The following is a 19,802-nucleotide window of genomic DNA, read 5'->3' on the forward strand; positions in this document are numbered from 1 at the left end:
CCATCATACTATTTTCTCAGAGGTAATGGAAGGGAGGAATAAGAGGCAGAATGAGAGAGAGGGAGATAGTTAAAGGTTGAAATAAACTTTTCCAGAAATATTAATGGCAGCTTAAAGTCTTTACAATAAATTCACTGTAATTTTTAAGAAAATGGTCAATGTCGGTTGCGGTTCTGCTGACTCCTAGTAAATCACTGCTTAATGAAAACAGGTACAGCAAGAATTAGAATGTTTTATTTGCTCTTAGTACATCAATGCAGTACTAGCTGACATTATATTTGTCAAAGTCACAATTCCTTCAGTTTCCTGGAGAACACCAGGATTAAAAAAGAAAAATAGATAAGATAAAGAACTATAACATATTTACAATAGGAATTTCCCATTTCAGATTTACTTCTTACTATCATTTCGAACATGTTAAAAGTATGCTTGTTAGGAATCTTTTCCTGACACTAATGGAACCCTTTTTGACAGATTTTTTTCATAGAAAAATTATATGGTGTGAACTGAATAAAGGAACTGTCAGGTTGCATCAGTTATTTAGTACATGCAGGTGTCTGGTAGACTCAAATAATCCTCCCAAAGAAAAGTGGAAAACCTCTTTCACTCCAGGAGTCTTTGTATTTTGAGAGAATGTGAATATTTTTGTTCAATCAATAAAGTATACTTTATGTGTCATTGTATTAGATTAATATTCTTTTGACCAAATGATGGCTATATTTTGTTTAATTTAAATTTCTTGTTTTAATTATGTTATTCATAAATGTATTAACCCATGCATTTTGTTTGTTCAGATAAGAAGTCATGGACATAGGGCCCCATGCACTTCCTTAGATTTTTTGCAAAAGTCTGACAAACCACTTAGGGCACACCTGTACTTCAGGCTTCTTACTACTCAATTATAGATAGCAGTCTGGAAGTTTTGTTTACTCTGGCTAGCTTCATACTTTAATCTTTGGATACCATTCTCTGAGTAGATGTGAGCTGCCCTAGTCCATCCAGTGTATTATTTTCTTGTCAATAGAAATTTTGTTTGTATTAATAATTGCAGTATATTTTATGACACCACTCTGCCTATCACTCTCTCCTTCTTCATTTATTACTTAGTGAAGTAAGTGCTATTTCTAGAATCTTCTGGACAAGACTGTGCCTTAGGAGACTTCTCTATAGCTCCTTGCTAGGACACTTCTCTATCGCTCTATTGCTTTCAAGGTATCCATATAGTTTCTTGTTTAGACCTCAGAACCTTACCAACTCAAAACCAACAAACAAAAAGACTTCCATGACCATTTCAAGTAAATGAGTATACTCTATTATATCCTCTTATTTCATTCCATTTCTTTGTTAGAATGGATGTCTCACGCCTTTATGGGCAAAAAATGATAAGAATAAAAAGTGCAGAAATGCCATTCTGTTCCTTTAAATCCATGTTAGACGTATAGAAAAATGTGTCCATCTTTGCTAGGTCAGAAAGCATCTTTCCCTGGTAAAGGGATGGGTCATGAATCCCTAAACACTCTTAAAAATCCCTCACCATCATCTCTTTGCTTCTGCTGACACTCCCAGCTTTGTTGCTATTGCATGTCTTAAGGAATCAGGATTTAATTCACCATGTTTACTTTTTCATCTTTGTCACTGCAAACAACTCAGACTAGAAAACTAGTTCACCCTGACTCCAAATATTAATCCACCAAATATCAGTTGTCTGATACCCTTTTACTGTGTTCTCTGCAGTTCACCTACCATGATTCCTTATCTTCAAATGCTTTGTGTATTTTTTAACTTACTTTTTCTCCAATTGAATCCTCAGGTTTTCACTTCTTTCACCGGCTTTCAGAAAGTGACTCTTTTCCTGCTACACCACTTAAATCACTATGACTGGAAGTGAAACATTGCTCTCTTAAGCTCTACAGTGCCACTTCCTGTGTGGTCACCTCTCTTCTTTCTTAAGTCCCAAAGTTGTGCTCCTATGGCATTAGTAGACAGTTCCTAACTCTTGCTTTTGGCATTTATCTTTCTCAGGCTGCAGATTAAACCTAAGACCAGGCCTATGCTAGCCAAGCATTTCATCACTGTGCTCCCATTGTCAGGAAGGCTAGCACTGTCTCCAACCTTTGTCATTTGACATTTTAAGTTGAAATTTTAGGTTTTCCTTACTGACTCTATGAAACTCCTGCCTTGTCATTCATTAAGGTAATTTTTATATCCACATGTGTACAGGCTGGGACAAGGCTCAATAATAGTAAAGTAAAATTCTTGGCATTAGGAACCCTGGGTTCCAGTCTCAGCACTTAAAATATACACTTGAATGAGTCTTGGAAATCACCAGTTCATCAAGTCACTGCCTCTTCTGTAAGAATATTATTTCAACTGAATCACTACTTTGGTATAATCTTTTACTTGAAATAATTTTGTCATCTCATGATCAGGCTTCCAAGATATATTTGATATGATATTGATATTGGAGTGTACAACATTTATATACACGTTACATTGTAAATCAGCTGTTGCCGTCAACCACTTCTTTTAAGATTTCTCTAACATATCATAAAGGGATCAGTGAATGTCAGTCAAATCACCATATATATATATATAGTATATATTTTATATTTCTCAAAATAAATTAATTAGATATATTCTTCAGTAAAATGAGAGTCTGAATTCTGTTTTCAGATACATATATAAATATTTGAAAAGTAAAATTGTTTAAAACTTCTATTTATATAAAGAAAATCTTTTGTTAAAGTGAAATCCAGTTACTTCTTAGAAGTGCTATGACATCACTGCTTAGCTGGATTGTCAGTGTGAACTTTCAATCAACAGTATTGAGAAATGATATGACAATATGGCTAATTCAAAAAAGCATGCTAATGTTTCTTCTAATTCTCTGAAAATCAATTCTTAAGTAGAGAAAGATCCCAAATTATTTCAAAGTACCTCAAGTCTAATTATAATTGTTAAATTTGATGCCTTTCCCCTTTAGTATGTTTTCGTCTCAATATTTTATTTTTTACTCAAAATATTGTGTTGCTTTTTAAGAATTTCATATGGACATTTAACTTTATGAAGCAACAATAGTACATGGATAGATGTTTGATGAGCTTTGAATTCTAAAATTGATCTTGTCTGCTTTTATAGGGTAGTTAAAAATGTGCGAGCCCTTAAAAATATCCACTTGAGCTGAATAAATGTGTCTCAACAAATAGATGTTTTCCAAAAGGAGGTAAGATTTTTTTAAATATGTACTTTGGAGTTTGTGTTCATTTGGATGAAAATCTAGATACATTACTATATTTCCTTGTCATAATATGTACTACTAGATTTCCTTGGCATAATTTAGAAATAATTTTTAAAGTATGAGCACTTTAGATTTTCACTCACACCATCTTCTCTGCTGTGAAATGGTCTGGACATCTGAAAGGGTTCCAGTATTTAAGAAAACATTTTGTCACAAGCCATATTTCCACTTCAAAATGTCAGGCAAGAATTATACTACTATTTTGCTTTTTTAAAAAATTGTATTTTATTGTCAGGATAATGTATAGAGGGGTTAAGGTTATATTTGCCTGGTGCTGGGTACATTACTTCTCAAACATTGATCCCCTTCTCATGTTTTTGTCCACCTTTCCCTCCTTCCATCCCCTCCCAATCATCTTGATTTTCTCCTTTCATATTTCAAATAAACAAATAATCATACATATACTATACCAGGTACAGTAATTCAGTAATTCAGATACAGTGACAAAATGAGATAAACAATATGTGGAAAAAGGAGAAAAGAAATAACTTCATATAGTACATGAAAAATAACAACCACAAACATAAACCTCTTGTTTCCATATCCTGGAGTTCACTTAACTCAGTCTCATCCTATACGGCCATATGTACAATGTACATAGCTTTTGAGCTATGGTGATCCTCTATTAGGAGAATCCTAGACTATATTAATGATTAAAATGAGGGAAATCATGGAGCCTATATTTCTTTGAGTTTAATTTATTTCACTTAATATGATTTTTCCATGTCTTTCCATTTCCTTATGAATGGTGCCGTGCCATCCTTCTGGATGGCAGCATAGAATTTCATTGTGTATAAATACACATATTCTTGATCCATTCATGAGGTGAGGGACATCTGTGTTTGTTAGCTATGATAAATAATGCTGCAACTAAAATGGTTGTGCTAGTAACTTTATTATGGCCTTGTTTCTGGACATTTGGGTAATTGCCAAGGAGTGGGATTGCTGGGTCAAGGGGAGCTCTATGTTAATCTTTTGAGGAACCACCAGACTGCTTTCCAGAGTGGTTGAACAAGTTTACACTCCCACCAACAGTGTAGTAGCTATCCCTCCTGGCCATATCTCCGTGAGCATTTGCTATTATTACATTTCTTGATCATGGCCATGCTAACTGGAGTGAGGTGGAATTTCAAAGTTGATTTCTTTTATGATCAGAAGTGTTGAGCATATCTTTATGTGTTTATTTGCCATTCATACTCCCTCTTCAGAGAAATCTTTCATTAAGTCTTTAGCCCATCTTTTAATGGGATGGTATTTTCTTTGGGCATTTGTTTTTGAGTTGAATAGTTTTTGAGCTGTAGGTATATTTTAGATACGAGGCCCTTGTCTGTTTTATGGCTACTGAAGATTTTCTCCCACTCTTTGGGCTTTTTATTTAACTTGCTAGCTATGTCCTTGGCCATACAGAAGCTCTGCAGTTTTATGCAGTCCCATTTGTCCAAATTTTCTTTAATTTGTGTGTTTCTGGGCCTTTATGAAGAAAATTTTGACCTGTGCCAAAGAGCCCTGTGAATCTCCTATTCCTTCCTGTAAAGTTTTCAGGGTATCTGCTTTTACCTTAAAGTCTTTTAACCATTTGGAACCAATTCTGGTGCAGAGTGACATGTAAGACTCTATCTTTAGTTTTCTACAGGTGTTTAACAAATTCTAATAGAAGCATTTGTTTAAGAGGCTGTCATTCTTCCATTCTCTTTTGTTGGCTCCCTCATCAGGTCAGTGGGTTAATTTCAGAGTCTTCAGTTTTATTCTATTGGTCTTCAAGCTTGTTAGCAAAGTCTCAAATCAGCTTGAGTGACATGGAAGTGGAATCTATAGGGTTTTTTAAAATACAGAAACATACCATCTGCAAACAGGAAAAGTTGTACTTTCTTTTTCCATATTTAGATCCCCTTTATATTTGCTCTTGTTTTATTGCTCTAGCTAGGAATTCTAAGAGTACATTGACAAATGGTGGAAGATTTGAAATCCTTGTCTAGTTACTGATATTAGAGGAACTGGTTTTAACTTTTTGCCATTAAGTATAATGCTAGTTGTAGGTTTGTCATACACAGCCTTTATTATACTGAGATTCCTAGTTTCTCCAGAACTTTTATCACAAAGGGGTGCTGGATCTTATCAAATGACTGTTCTTCATCTATTGAGATGATCATGTGGTTCTTGTGATTAATTATATTAATTGTCTTGCATATATTGTGCCAGCTTTTATTCCTGAGATAAATCCTGTTTGATCACAGTCTATAATTTTTTTCATGAGTTGTTGAAGTGGATTGGCCAATATTTTGTTGAAAAGTTTTTCATCAATGTTCATAAAAAAATGTCTATAGTCTGATGAGTCCCTCTTTGGTTTTGGGATGAGGTTATGCTGGCTTCATAGAATGAGTTTGGTAGAGAACTTTTGCTTTTAATTTCATTTAAGAGTTCATGGAGTACTGGTGTAAGCTCTGCTTTGAAGGCCTTATAGAATTCAGCTGTGAGTCCATCAGGGTCTGGGCTTTTTTTGGATGGGAGGGCTCATTACCATTTCAATTTCATTACTTGGAATGGGTCTACTTAGTTGGCTTAGATCTTCATGGTTTAATTTGGATATATCAATATTTGCTCAGAATTCACCCATTTCTTCCATATTCTCAAATTTGGTGACCTATTTAAGTCTTTACCCTTTGCACACTTCCTGTGTTGGTTATGTTCCTCAGGAGTCACAGAACAGAGGTAGCTGACATGTGGGTAGACTGTTGTCCAGAAAGCCTGGATAATTTGCCAATTCTAAACTTCATGGACCACATATGATTATTCCCAACTTGAATCCATTCAAAGTCTCCTATGCCAAGCTCAATACAGAAAATCATTTCTAATGTGCTATGTTATTATCATTTTGAGCAAAGCTGTGAGAATGAATCATTTCCTATTATAAGGTGCATGTCCAGAGTACTAAGTAAAATCTATTCTGTATTTATGAAGGATATGTGTAGGTCCAATTTCAATCACTTTGATGATATTACTGTCTTTCAACATTTACTTGAAGATCAACCAGTCCTTAAAATAATTTATGAAACAAATTATTTTCTAAGGCCTCCAGCTGATTCTGTTTGATTTTCTCTCAGCTTCTTTTTTTGAATATATACTATATATTTTCTTATTTCTGGAGAAACTCAATTATAATTTTGACAAAGTCTGTATTTTCCTTATTGTTTTCATATTCTCTTAATTCATTCCATTGCTAATTTGGCTTTTATATGGTGTTTATTATTTTAGTTGTCCACTTGTCATTGTCTAGATAAGCCTAGATTGGCCATTTATTCCTATGAATGATGCATTATTTTTAGCATCTCTGTTTATCACCCTGACAATAAAATTAAGTTGAAAACAAAAAAATAAAAATATTATTTTGAAAGTACTATTGTAAGTAGTGATTGAAGTAAAGGTAGAAAAGGTTCTATAGAGTTTTTGTACATAATTACATTGTAATTTTGATTAATAAAAAATCTTTTTATTGTAAAATTCCAAGTGATGTATATAGAGTATGTTAGTGCTTTAAAGCTTCTCCATTATTTGGGAGAGAAAGGCTATGTTAATTGTAAAGCCTGGTTCAGGAAATGTTGTTCTGTCCATTTCCATTAATAACATTTGCCATTTAGTGCTAATCTTCTTTCAGTGTTGTTAGGGTGAGTTTTTGAATGCTACAAAAGGACTCTGGGATCCCTTTTCATAGACAAGGAATTTTATATGAATTTTTAAATCCCCAGATTCCTTGGAAACTTGTGCTGCTGTCATCACTTCAATCATTCTCTTGGCTTTAGTGAATATATAGATTTATCTTCATTTTAATTTTTTGTTATACTTTTATTTGGAGTTGAAGAAAGAGAAGATGACCTGATTCCATTGGAATTGAATATTTTAAACAAATAAATGGATATATTTTACATAGCATTATTTAATTTAAATATAATTATAGATGATTATGGTATACTTCTGTCTTGTGTGACTATAGTTTTAGTATGAATTTATAACTTGTTGGCACCTACAATGCAAGAGCAGAAAAGAAAATCATGCATTGATCTATTTGAATACATATTAAGATTGTCTTGCAAGAAGGTTGATGAAGGAGGAATGGAAAGCTATTGGCTAAAATGATGCTTTGGGATTATCTGCAGATTTTGTTACTCATGTTATTGTAGTTCTACTATTACTTTAGGTAAATGACAAGAGTTTAAGTGGAAGTACAGACTAAAATACAGTTGCAGCTCATCTGGGTTTCATCAAAATGATATCCCTGTTGGGCTACAACTGGCCTTTAAAACAATTTATGACTACAGTTCTACCCAAAGTCACCAGGGATCTGCTAGAGGATTGAGACAGTTGTTATGGAAATTGTCCTAATCCATTCTGTTTTCATGAAAATGCAATAGAAGTTAGCCAAAACAGAACTGAACAATAAAAAATGAGTATAGATGGACAATATATTAAGGGTATCTGGATTCACAGACTATTGTACATAGATACAAGAAAATTAGTTATTTTGGATAGAGTTTTGACAGCTATTTAGTTAATCTACATTTCAAAAGTTGAACATCGGGCCGGGAGTTTGGCCTAGTGGTTAAAGTGCTTGCCTAGCATGCATGAGGACCTGGGTTCGATTCCTCGGTACCACATACATAGAAAAAAGCTGGAAGTGGTGCTGAGGCTCAAGTGGTAGAGCTCTAGCCTTGAGAAAGTCCAAGGACAGTGCTCAGGCCCTGTGCTCAAGCCCAGGACTGGCAAAAAAAAAAAAAAAAGTTGAACATCAGATCCTCAGATTTTTTTAAGTTATTAACATTGATTTTTACATCATATTTCAAATGCCATGTTTAACAAACAAGTATTCATGAAGGAATTCTCTACGTACAATCATAGATTTTAGAACATAATTAAAATTAAGCTGGTGGTCTGTATGTCATAGATACATATCAATCTATATAATGGGAAACTATTTCCATAGATTATATATCCCATCATATATTGTATGTCTATGTATCCTCATATTTTTTTCATATATTTTTATTGTAATTAATAGAAGGGTTACATTATATTTGCCAGATAGAAGGTGCATTAATTCACATACATTGATACCCTTCCTCATGTCTTGGTCCCCATTTCCCTCCCCCCAACCTCCACCCCTCATCTTGTTTTTCCCCCTTCCCTATCCAATTTCAAATAACCAAATACTAAAGAATTTTTATTCCACTTTATTTACACGATTGAGCTTTCTGAGTATTTTTTAGATGTTTTTACTGCAATTAATAGAAGAGTTACATTATATTCACCAGATAGTAGGTGCATTACTTCACAAACATTGATACCCTTTCTCATGGTCCCCATTTCCCTCCCCCCCTCACTCATCTTGATTTCCCCCCTTCCCTATCCAATTTCAAATAGCCAATTAAGCACATATAAAATATATCAGATACCAAGGTGAAATATTGTAACAATATGAGATAACCAATGTGTTATCTCTCATCTCTTTTTCTATCCCTTGGTTATCTCATATTGTCACGTTTGAGCTTTCTTTAAGGTAAGGTTTCCTTGTTTGTTTGTTTCATATGAAAGCCTTCTAAATTGTGAAGCTAAAAGAATTCAGATGAAACCATAGAACTGTTTTTAGTCTATTTTCTTTATATTCTATATTTTCTTTATCTGTTGGTAGAAACTCTGCTGTCATTATTATTATTATTATTATTATTATTATTATTATTATTATTATTATTTTGGGTTGGTTGTGGGATATGAACTCTGGGCCTGGACACTGTCCCTAAGCTCTTCAGCTCAAGGCTACCATCCTTCCCCTTGAGCCACAGGACCACTTCCAGCTTTTTGGTGGTTAAATGGAGATAAGAGTCTCATGGACTTTAGTTCCAGAGCTGGCTTTGAACAGTGATCCTCAGATCTCAGCCTCCTGAGTAGCTAGGATATCAGGCATGAGTCACCAGTCCAGCTCCTTAATTTTTTTTTTTTTTTGCCAGTCCTGGGCTTAAGCTCAGGGCCTGAGAAATGTCCTTGAATTTTTCTCAAGGCTAGAGCTCTACCACTTGAGCCTCAGCACCACTTCCAGCTTTTTCTAAGTATATTGTACCAAGGAATCGAACCCGGATCTTCATGCATGCTAGGCAAGCACTCTACCACTAGGCCAAACTCCTGGCCCCAGCTCCTTAATTTTTATTGTTGTTAATTTATTACATAAAGGTTACAATATCATAAGCTATATTGTGAGTACGAAGCTTCTCTGCCAATGTTACCCGTTCCTTCCTTTTACCCCATTATCACTCTTCCATCTCTACCTTCTCAGTACATTTTATATTTTCAATATTACTTTCCCAAAGATGGCCAAGAATCTCAAAGGAAGATTCTAATTTTATTCAGATAATTATCTTAGTGAATAAACTGACAAACCTTTAAGTAATTTTAGAGTGAAAACAGCATCTTGTCAAGCTCTGTGGTTTTGGTTTTTTTGCTAGTACTGCTGCTTGAACTCATGGCCTTGTTTTTGCTCAAGGTTGGCTTTCTATGATTTAACAAATATCTATAGTCTTGTTTTTTTTTTTACTAGTTATTTGTTACAATTAAGAAGAAAATCAATTGCAGTTTTGTAATAATTCAAATGGTATTCTCAGTTTCCTTATTAAATAATCTACAAACCTCTGTACTGCAACACCTGGTAGAAGGCTTTGACTTTGCTATACATTCAACTGAGAAAAAAAATCATAACAGAATAATTAAGACATTAATATTTTTATTGCTAGATTCCAGGTAAAATATGCATCCTCCTTCCCTTGCCATTTATTTCATCTTATTTCTAAAATAATCAGTATATATGCTGCTTGAATTTCTAACTTCAAAGTGGGTATATATTTATATGTATATATACACCTCTATGTATACATATCTATATCTATATCTATCTATCTATCTCTATCTCTCTCTCTCTCGCTATATATATATATATATATATATATATATATATATATAAAGAGAGGTAGCCAGTTTGATAGAACATCATATCTATTAATTGATTTTCCAAAGTCCATAATTTTATCTCATCTATTGCTTAAGATAACTCCTTTAAACCTTCACACCTTGGCTTAATATTACTTTCACATTAATGCTTCAGATTTTGTGGTCCTCAGTACATTTACATTTTTGTTTATACTGCTTGGCTCTTATAAATTAAAGCCAAGTACTTTAAAAAATAACTTCCAATTGGAAACAGCAAACCTGTGTTTTTTTTTTCCCCCTGTCACTCTCTCAGTCTCTGTCTGCATTTGTGCAGGGGGGTATGAATGTGCTGTGTGTGTGTGTGTGTGTGTGTGTGTGTGTGTGTGTGTGTGTGTGTGTGTGTTTGCATGCCCTTTACCAAGACTTGAGCTCATTTGGCTTTGAGGATCACTTCTCCAAATCTCATATTTTTGAGTACCTGAATAGCTATGATTATATATAGGTGTAGCTATAAGTGATTTGTTGAGATTATATGTTTTTAAATATTACTTACTAATAATTACTCATTTGGTATGTTGGTGCATTGCCTGCATTTTCTGCAAGTGCTATGTGTTTTCTTCACTGCTTTTATGGTTTCTTTTTTGCTTCCAATTAAATGTATGAATATTTATTAAAAATTGTGTAGCCTTTGAGCAAGGTAAGATCATTTACTTCAAAATCTTGAATAGTCATTACTGTCAACATGTTGGTTGATTTGTTCCTAAAGTATAATTAAATTCTTTAGTTAAAATGAGCACAATGCAATTCTAAAAAATGGTACTCTTAAGTGAAAGAGATGACAGACAGATACAGACAGACAGACTGATACGCAGACCAACTTACAGACACAGAGACAGATGGCACTAAATATCTCAAGATACAATTGTAAAGTTGTTTGCATGCTAATTGGCTTGTTTTAACTAAAAGTATAATTAGAACTGTTCGAAATTACAGAGGTCATTCTGCCCAACTCACTCAAGTATATGGACAAAAGAATGAAGAATGAAAATGGCAAAATAATTTGTTCATCTTACAGTTAATGCAGTATACACAGAGAAATCAAAATTTTTGCACTGTAGTTATAGTGTTTCTACTGCACACATGTGGTATTCATTTCAGATATTTTTCAAATTTAAAATGTATTTTAAACAAATTCTGCCTCCAGCAAAAGATAAATGATGACATTCACATTCTGTGAATGAAGTAAATCTTTACTTTTACAGTCTGCTTAACTTACTGTAAAGATAGCCAACAAAAATAAATGAACCTAACGTCACTCATTTAACAACAAAATGATACTGTCCTTACTTTGATTAATGTCTATTTTGAACCAAGAGGCTATTGTGTTACAGTAATATGCTAGGCCAAATGATAGTCTAGACTCTAATGTTAGATGGATGTGCCTTTTCAATTAAGTTGCTCATATCTCACAAGCTGAGATCATACACATCTGAGATGTGTTTGTTGAAATTCCACAAAATTCACCACTGCCAAGTCTGAATGAAATGGTTGTAGTAGTAATATGAAGAAATACAGAAATTAACATTTAAAACTGTATACCATGCAAAGGACCTGCAGAGAGCAGCAGCTAAAGAAAAACTCCAGTGTTCAACACTTACTGGTTTACACATGCAGCTGACCGATTCTTCCTTCCAGGGACAAATTAGGATATTAGATGAAAAGAGTTCCAAAATTGAAACCCCACTGAATATTAACCCAGAAAATTTTTCTGGACAGCTTTCTGTAAGGGACATAAAAGTATTAATTCTGATCCATCTTCTGGAAGTCTGAAGACATACAAAAGAGGCAATTTGATTGAAGATGAATGGTTTTCACCATGTTACCAAAACAACTGTAGTTTTCTGAATAGTTACAGTATTACATTCATTATGAGAAACTATTGGAGTAAAAGAATCATAAAAATCATTGCTCTTACAATCTAAAGAATTCCATAATGATAGCAATAAAGTAAAAGTTTCGGTAACATCAGGTGTCTGGTACTGTACTATTTGGGGCCAAGACTCCATTTCATGTGTAATTTTTGTACGTTTTTTGTTTTGTTTGTTTGTTTGTTTTTAGTAGCTAATTGGAGGTAAAAATATTTCACACTTTTTTTGACGAGACTAGCCCCAAACCACTATCATCAGATTTTAGCCTCCTGAGTAGCTAGTATTATCGACATGAGCTACTAGCACCCGTACAGAGGTATATATTCTAATAAAATAACAACTAAAAAATCAAATCAATAGAGTGAAAAAATAAAACTTCTACAAATATCCAAACATTTTTTTTTCCATTGGGGAAGTGTTAAGTAATGTGTTTTTAACTCACATGGTTGAATATTACGTATTGATTTTATCATACTTAAGCATTTGACTAGAGAGGTGTTGGTGACATTCATCTGTGAAAATCAATCCTTCTTAAGTGGTGCTATTATGTGATACAATAATATGATAGTGTTTTTAAACATGTAAACCTTATATGCTTTATACCTATGTGAAGATTATTTCATCTTTTGGATGAGAAAAAGAAGTATATAGAAGAGCCTATGACTGATTTTGGAAAGCTAAGGAATAAGTAACAGAATAAATATAGGAATGATTGTTAAATTTTTCATAACAGTGGTTATGGTGAAAATATATTGATTTTGTTTGAGAATATTAACAATAAGAAAATATGGAAAACTCCTAGAATAATGAAATTAATGTGCCTAATTTGTAATATATGTACTTAGTTCATAATTTATGGCCTTGTGGATTTGTTGACAATGCTATTCTTAAAATTGAGAACAAATTCATTAGCAAAAGTATGGTTATTTATTTTCCTTTTCACCCGGTAATCAATTTGGTATCTTTCATCTTGTCTACTAATACAGGGAGTAAAGGGCATTTCCAAAACATACAGCAAGTATGAGAAATACCATTGATTAGTATTCAGAAAGAAACCCTTACATTCTTGCTTTATTCAACACAACTGTGATAAAGCAATTTCAGTTCCTTGGGAATGATGGTCTGTCAAGCACTGAAGAGCTGTTAGTGAGCTGGCTTTGAATATGGAATTATGCCAGTCCATGGTACAGGGGATGATGGGTAGAGAAGCTAGGAGGACAATGCTTCACAGCGATGATTAGACCAGATGTTAGAATTTTGATTATGCTGGTGTTAAAAACTTTCAAAAATATGTGCTTTAATTATAGACATGGAAATAATTATTTCTCTGCCTCATCCATCACCCTGCCAAGACTAAGAATTTTGTAACTAATCCTTCGGTCCAGTACATTTGTAAACAGACAATCATTTTGTTTTCAAATTATTGCCTGTATATAATTTTCTGCAAGAAACATGCAAATGAATATTCTTATCTGAACATTAATGGATACAATTAGTCTTCATCATGTTGGTCAATATGCATATTTTTCCACAGAACAGAGTCAAAAGATTTTTACAATATAACCAATTTTCAAATACATGCTTAGCTGTTGCCCTTAAAAATATATCCAAACTAGGCACCAGTGGCTCATTTCTGTAATCCTAGATACTCAAGAAACTGGGATATGAGAGTTGCAGTTCAAAGCCAGTCCAGGCAGAAAAGCCCATGACTCTAATCACCAATAAACTAGTCAGAAAAAAAAACAAAACAGAATTAATGTTGTGCCTCAATTGATAGAGTATAGAGTATCTCAGGACAGTGCCCAGACCCTGAGCTGAAGCCCTAGGACCAGCACCAAAAAGTAACCATGCTCACACATACACCCCCCCCACATGTGTATATATAAATACACCCCCCCACATGTGTATATATATATATATATATGTATGTATGTATCAAAAAATCTTTGAAACATAAACGTTGAAACATACAAAAAACTACTGCTTTCTAAAGAAATAAAGGCAATATTAGTTTTCAATATACATTAGGTTTTTATTGTTGGATAAATTGTGTGAGAAAGTTTTCTATAGAGAAATTAAAACTCAGTCTTCATCAAGTTGAGTTTCTCAATTTTTTGCCTTCTGCATGTTTTCTCCTTTTGTCACCTTCAACCAAATGAAGTCTTGTATTTTTTTTTTAATTTTTGCCAGTCTTGGGCTTGAGCTGTCAAGGCCTGAGAACTGTCTTGGACTTTCTCAAGGCTAGAGCTTTACCACTTGAGCCTCAGCACCACTTCTGGCTTTTCTTTATGCATGTGGTACCAAGGAATTGAACCCAAGCAGTCATACATGCTAGACAAGCACTCTACCCCTAGGCAAAATTTCCAGCCCTCACTTTAGTTTTTAAAACAAAGATTCATTGTTAAGCTTTATCTAGTCCTGTGTCCCTGGATTTGTATTTTATAAAAGAAAAATGATCAAAACTATACATTGTAATGTTACATCTTTTAGGCATTCAGTATCAATCATCCATAAATTCATTTATGAAATTAATCATAATTTTAGCAGTCTGTTTTAAACTAAACATACTATATCTGTCACATTCTACTTTCTCATTTTTACCCTCTAAATAAACATAGACAATTATGCAATCTTTAATTTTCATGCTTGTCTTCACAGCTGCAAAGGTACTACCACGGGCTAAGAATATCAAAAAGACCTTTATTTTGTAAAGGATGGAAAATAATGACTGATTCTCTTTGCTTGTTGAGTGGGTAGAGCTGCATAAGTGGATTTGTAGTGAGGTCATCAGTCACGACTGGATGGTAATTTGAAAATGGATTGGCTTGGAAGTAACAATTTCTGCTCCATGGGTTCTAGTAAAAAATCTGCCTAATTCTGTAAGAGACCTCATACACTGGCAGATATCAATGCCTACCTAATGTGCCATTATGCACTGGGCACACTTCAGTGATTATAGCACAGCTGTGGCTGGGCTTTGCTCTATATTTCTTAAGCACTTACACCACAGGTGCTCCACGTGATTATTTGGCCCAAAGGAATAAACTCTTCAGGGAATTATACGATAAAGGGTTTTTCCAACTAGAAGGCTTTTCCAGGTCCTCATGGAAGAATGGCCAGTGTCAAGTGTCAGTACCATGACTCCAATAACAAACATGCTAAGCATCTTAAGCAAAGGGAATCAACTCTAAGTTGTTTGGGTGGCACATTTTTACTTTTAAGTTTGATGACATAAGACTGCTGTTACAGCTTTTAAAAATATTAGAGTTTTGTATTAAAATTGAAGGTACAGCATGATCTGATCAAGGGGTGTGTGTGTGTGTGTGTGTGTGTGTGTGTGTGTGTGTGTGTGTGTTTAGGATGCAATGAATAACAAAATAATTTAATGGAACAAGTTAAAAGTGAAATTTGAATATAAGATACACCAATGATAATCTTAATATTTGCATGCTTCCTAGATCTCCCTTTGGGTAAGTCAAAGGGAAAATAAATGCAGGAAGATTTTCCTGTGAAATGTCAGCTAGGTAACATAAAATGTGAATCTGTTTGGTGTAAATAGATTATAAAATTCCACCTTATAATTTACACAGAGATATTAGTAATATTAGTAATCTGAATATTTAAAACTTTAAGCAACTATGAAAAATATAGTAAGACATAATTTAAAATTTTCTAGGATAATGCAATACACAAAAATTTACTGAGAATAATTTATAATTAATTCCTTAACACTAGTCTATATAATATTTGGAATATATTGTGCTCATTGTTTAGCTTTTTGGGTTTTTTTTAAACAAATTGAGGAAAGCTTTTCCCCATTCATTTTTCTAGCCCTCTCCCCTTGGCTCCACACTTGGCTTGGATGTAACTCTTCCCAGTGATATTTTGTAGAGCTTTGGCCTACTCTTTCTAAAAGATTGCACTATTTGTGCTCTACATACACTTACACTTCAGTCAATTCATTTCAGTTATTTTACTTGTAACCGCTTGTGTTCACTATAAATTTATAGCCATCTTCTAGCTACCAAAAATGGGGAAAACCATACAACCTTTGTTTCTCTGCCTTACTTCACTTAATATAATTTTGTATTTCATTATGAGTCTGATAAAATTAACCGAGTGAAATAGTCTCTTTCTGTATCGAATAAAAAATTTTATGTCCAATCCAAACTACAATGGTGCGAAGTGACTTTGAAGATCTTTAGGCAAATGTCTTTTGAAACAGCAGCATTACACTCTGTGCAAATGGTTCATGCCTGCAAATTCTATCTACTCAGAAGGCTGAGAACTGAAAATCATGTTTTCAAAGTAGCCAAGAAAAATCAGAGGAATCTTTTTTTTTTTCAATTAACCATCAAAAATCTGGAAATGGATGTGTATCTTAAGTGGTGAGGATCAGTCTTAAACACAGTGCCCAGGTCCTGAATTCAAAACTTACACACGCCCACACACTCACACACACATTAGCATTTAGAATGGTTGGTGTGATTGACTTACATACACATTCACATGTTGGACAAAATGAGGGAAGCATTGCTTTCTCCAAAATTTGTATTATTTGAGGATTTAAAACAAAGCCAGCTCGGTCAGAAATGTTACTGAGAATTTTTTTATTTTTTGTGGGTCATAGCGATTGAACTCTGGGCCTGTCCCTGAGTTCTTCAACTCAAGGCTACCGTGCTACCCCTATGCTTGGGTGTTGTCCCTGAGCTCTTCAGCTCAATGCTACTGCCCTACCCTTGAGTCATACAGCCCCACTTGCTGTTTTCTAGTGGATTCAGAAAGTGAAGTTGTGGCTAGTAGACTGGTAGAAGACTTATGAGCAAAAACCAACAAAACCCCTCAAAATCAGGATCTAAGCCCTAAACTCAAGGCCCAGGACCAACACACACACACACACACACACACAGAGCTGTGTTTGGTTTTAATGTAGACATTAAGCATTCTTGATATACAACAAAGGAAAAGGTAGCAATTTATCTGTGTGAATTGATGGATGTGTTAATTAGCTTGGTTGTAGCAATCATTTCACAGTTTGGAAGTTCGTGAAATCATGGTTGGCATCTTAAATGTAAATAGTTTAATTTGCCGATTGCACTTCCAAAAATTGGAAAAATTAATATTGAAACAAAAACAAAATGCGATGATTCTGGCTAATTTGGAATGAAAAGAGAACATGACAAGATTGCCTACTCATAATAAAATATTATAATATAAATTTTGAGTTCTTATTTTAGTAATAATCATAACTATAGTAATAACCAAGGTGGTACAAAGCAAATGGTTTGTGTGTCAGTCAATATTTTAAGTTAAATTATTTTACTAATTTTCGTAGATAAAACTCACGAGGACATTTTGCTGTTTTTGTGTTAGAGAAATACACACACACACACACACACACACATAAAACATTGTGTTGTAAATAAACTATAGACTTTTTAAAGTATTAAATATAAATTATCAGTGATATTAATGTATGAAGTACTAAGATCTTTGCAAATACATCATTACTACTTTTTTTTGCCAGTCCTGGGGCTTGAACTTGGGCCCTGAGCACTCTCCTTGTGCTTTCTCGAGGATAAAGCCATACCACGTGAGTCATAGCACCACTTCTTTTTTTTTGTTTGTTTGCCAGTCCTGGACTTTAGCTCAGGGCCTGAACACTGTCCTTGGACTTTTGCAAGGCTAGAGCTCTACCACTTGAGCCTCAGCACCACTTCCAGCTTTTTTCTATGTATGTAGTATCAAGGAATCCATCCCAGGTCTTCATGCATGCTATGCAAGCACTCTATCACTAGGCCAAACTCCAGGCCCACCATAGCACCACTTCTAACGTTTTTCTATGTATGTGGACTGAGGAATTGAACCAAGGTCTTTGTGCATGATAGACAAGCACTCTATAACTAGGTCAAACTCCCGGCCTATCATTACTACTTTTGAACATAAAAGCAGTAAAGGGTATCAATGTTTTTGAAATATTGCACCTTCTATCTGGTGAATATAATGTAACCCTTCTATTAATTACAATAAATAGTATATGAATAAAAAGTAAATGTAATAAAAAACATAAAGAGCAATCTATCAGTGAGTGACCTGTAAGTCCAGCTTTGCTATACATTCCTCACTGCTGTGAATAAAACTACTGTAATGAGAAACCTAAACATATCATATAGTTAGGTTCTAAACAATTAGATAACATTTAAAAAATGAGAAATATCATAGAGCTATCCTGAAAACAAATCAGATTAAGGGTTAGCCTAGTTTTTAATTTAAAACAATATTACCCATGATTAGCCAAGAAAATAACAATCCTATCAAAAAGAAGGTGGCAATTGCAACTGACAAATGATCACCTAGAGACTTACTTTTTTCCCCCTTCTCTCCAAGAAACTTATATTTGCTTACTTTATGAGTTTCAATCCTCCATGTTAGATAAAACTCTTTTGGAAATTCCTGAAATAATTCTTGAAATGAAAGGCATTATATTCCAAAATGAAATTGGAAACTCTCCTTCATTTGTCCACATCACTTTCTATCTACTCTGCATTCCTTCACTGTCTGGCACTGAATTTAATGAAAACCCAAGATGTGAATGAAAGAGTTTGGTTTGGATGTATGACAAACCAAACCCTCAGCTTCTACATCAAAAAGCCTCACATTTATTTATTTTCTTTAAGAAAAAATGGATGCATTTTTTGCCTGAGATGGGGAAGAAAGGGTATAAAATGCATTAATTTCAACAAAAATGCAAGAATTTTGAGAGCTGATGATTTTAGTAAGGTAAAGATGTAAAGATTTATTTTTCTTATTTTCCCAACAAATAATCTCTTATCAGAAAAATCCCTTTTTACTAAACAGTTATCATGAAAACGTTTCAAAGGCAAAATATAAAATCATTCAGTGAGACTCTGAAAATTAAAATATAGTAGAGATTTTTATGCTAACATTTGTACCAGTTAATATTGCTAGAATCCCTTAATTACCAGTTGGACAGAAAATGTAATAATTTCTCTATTAATTAAAGTCTGATCTACTAGTTACAAATGTTCTTCATATTTCAGTTCAACAGCATATGAATGTTTGTGCATAGCATTTAAATATTCTTTCTGTTCTGAGTTTTGTTATGTCCGTGTTGTTTTCATTTCCTGTGAATCATAAAGTCAGAATTCACTACATTTGCCTTTGCTTATTGTCTTCCCACAGGTTTATAGTCACCTGCCACGTTTTTCTAAACAGTAGAAAAAGTAGACACATTATTGATGAAAATTTGACATCCTTGTCTAAAACTGTTAAAGTCTGTAGATTAACATTGTCAGTAAATTGAGAGACACCTGTTTTCCAGAACACCACCACCACCATGAAACCAATAATCATAAAATATAAAATTAAGTTTCATTACATCATTGAAAATAAGGAAAGAGGACAAGAGAATGGGAGAATGAGCCCTGCCAAGCACACATTGAGACCTGCTGTTTTTCTTGTTGGTAGGCACATGTCTTTGATTTTAACTAATTGCAAAATACACAAATATTGGCAAAGGCTTTATTGGATGTTTAGTGACCCTACTGTGCTAAGTATAATTTGAATTTGTGTGCCTAAAGAAAAACCTC

General features: G+C 33.8%; 1 protein-coding gene across 2 annotated transcripts in view; it reads left to right on the forward strand.

The window, feature by feature from the left end:
- Sema3a (semaphorin 3A) overlaps nt 1–19,802 on the forward strand; it is a 415,318-nt gene that overhangs the window by 115,632 nt on the left and 279,884 nt on the right. The window contains exon 3 of one of the 2 annotated variants that reach the window (XM_090332888.1): nt 3,139–3,223. The exons of the other annotated variant lie outside the window; for it this stretch is intronic. The gene's annotated coding sequence lies outside the window, so the exon portion shown is untranslated. The remainder of the gene's footprint in view (nt 1–3,138; nt 3,224–19,802) is intronic. 2 annotated transcript variants of the gene reach the window in all.

Source organism: Megascapheus bottae, chromosome 5 (assembly GCF_031878675.1).
Source record: "Megascapheus bottae isolate mThoBot1 chromosome 5, mThoBot2.hap1, whole genome shotgun sequence".
Lineage (NCBI taxonomy): Eukaryota > Metazoa > Chordata > Mammalia > Rodentia > Geomyidae > Megascapheus > Megascapheus bottae.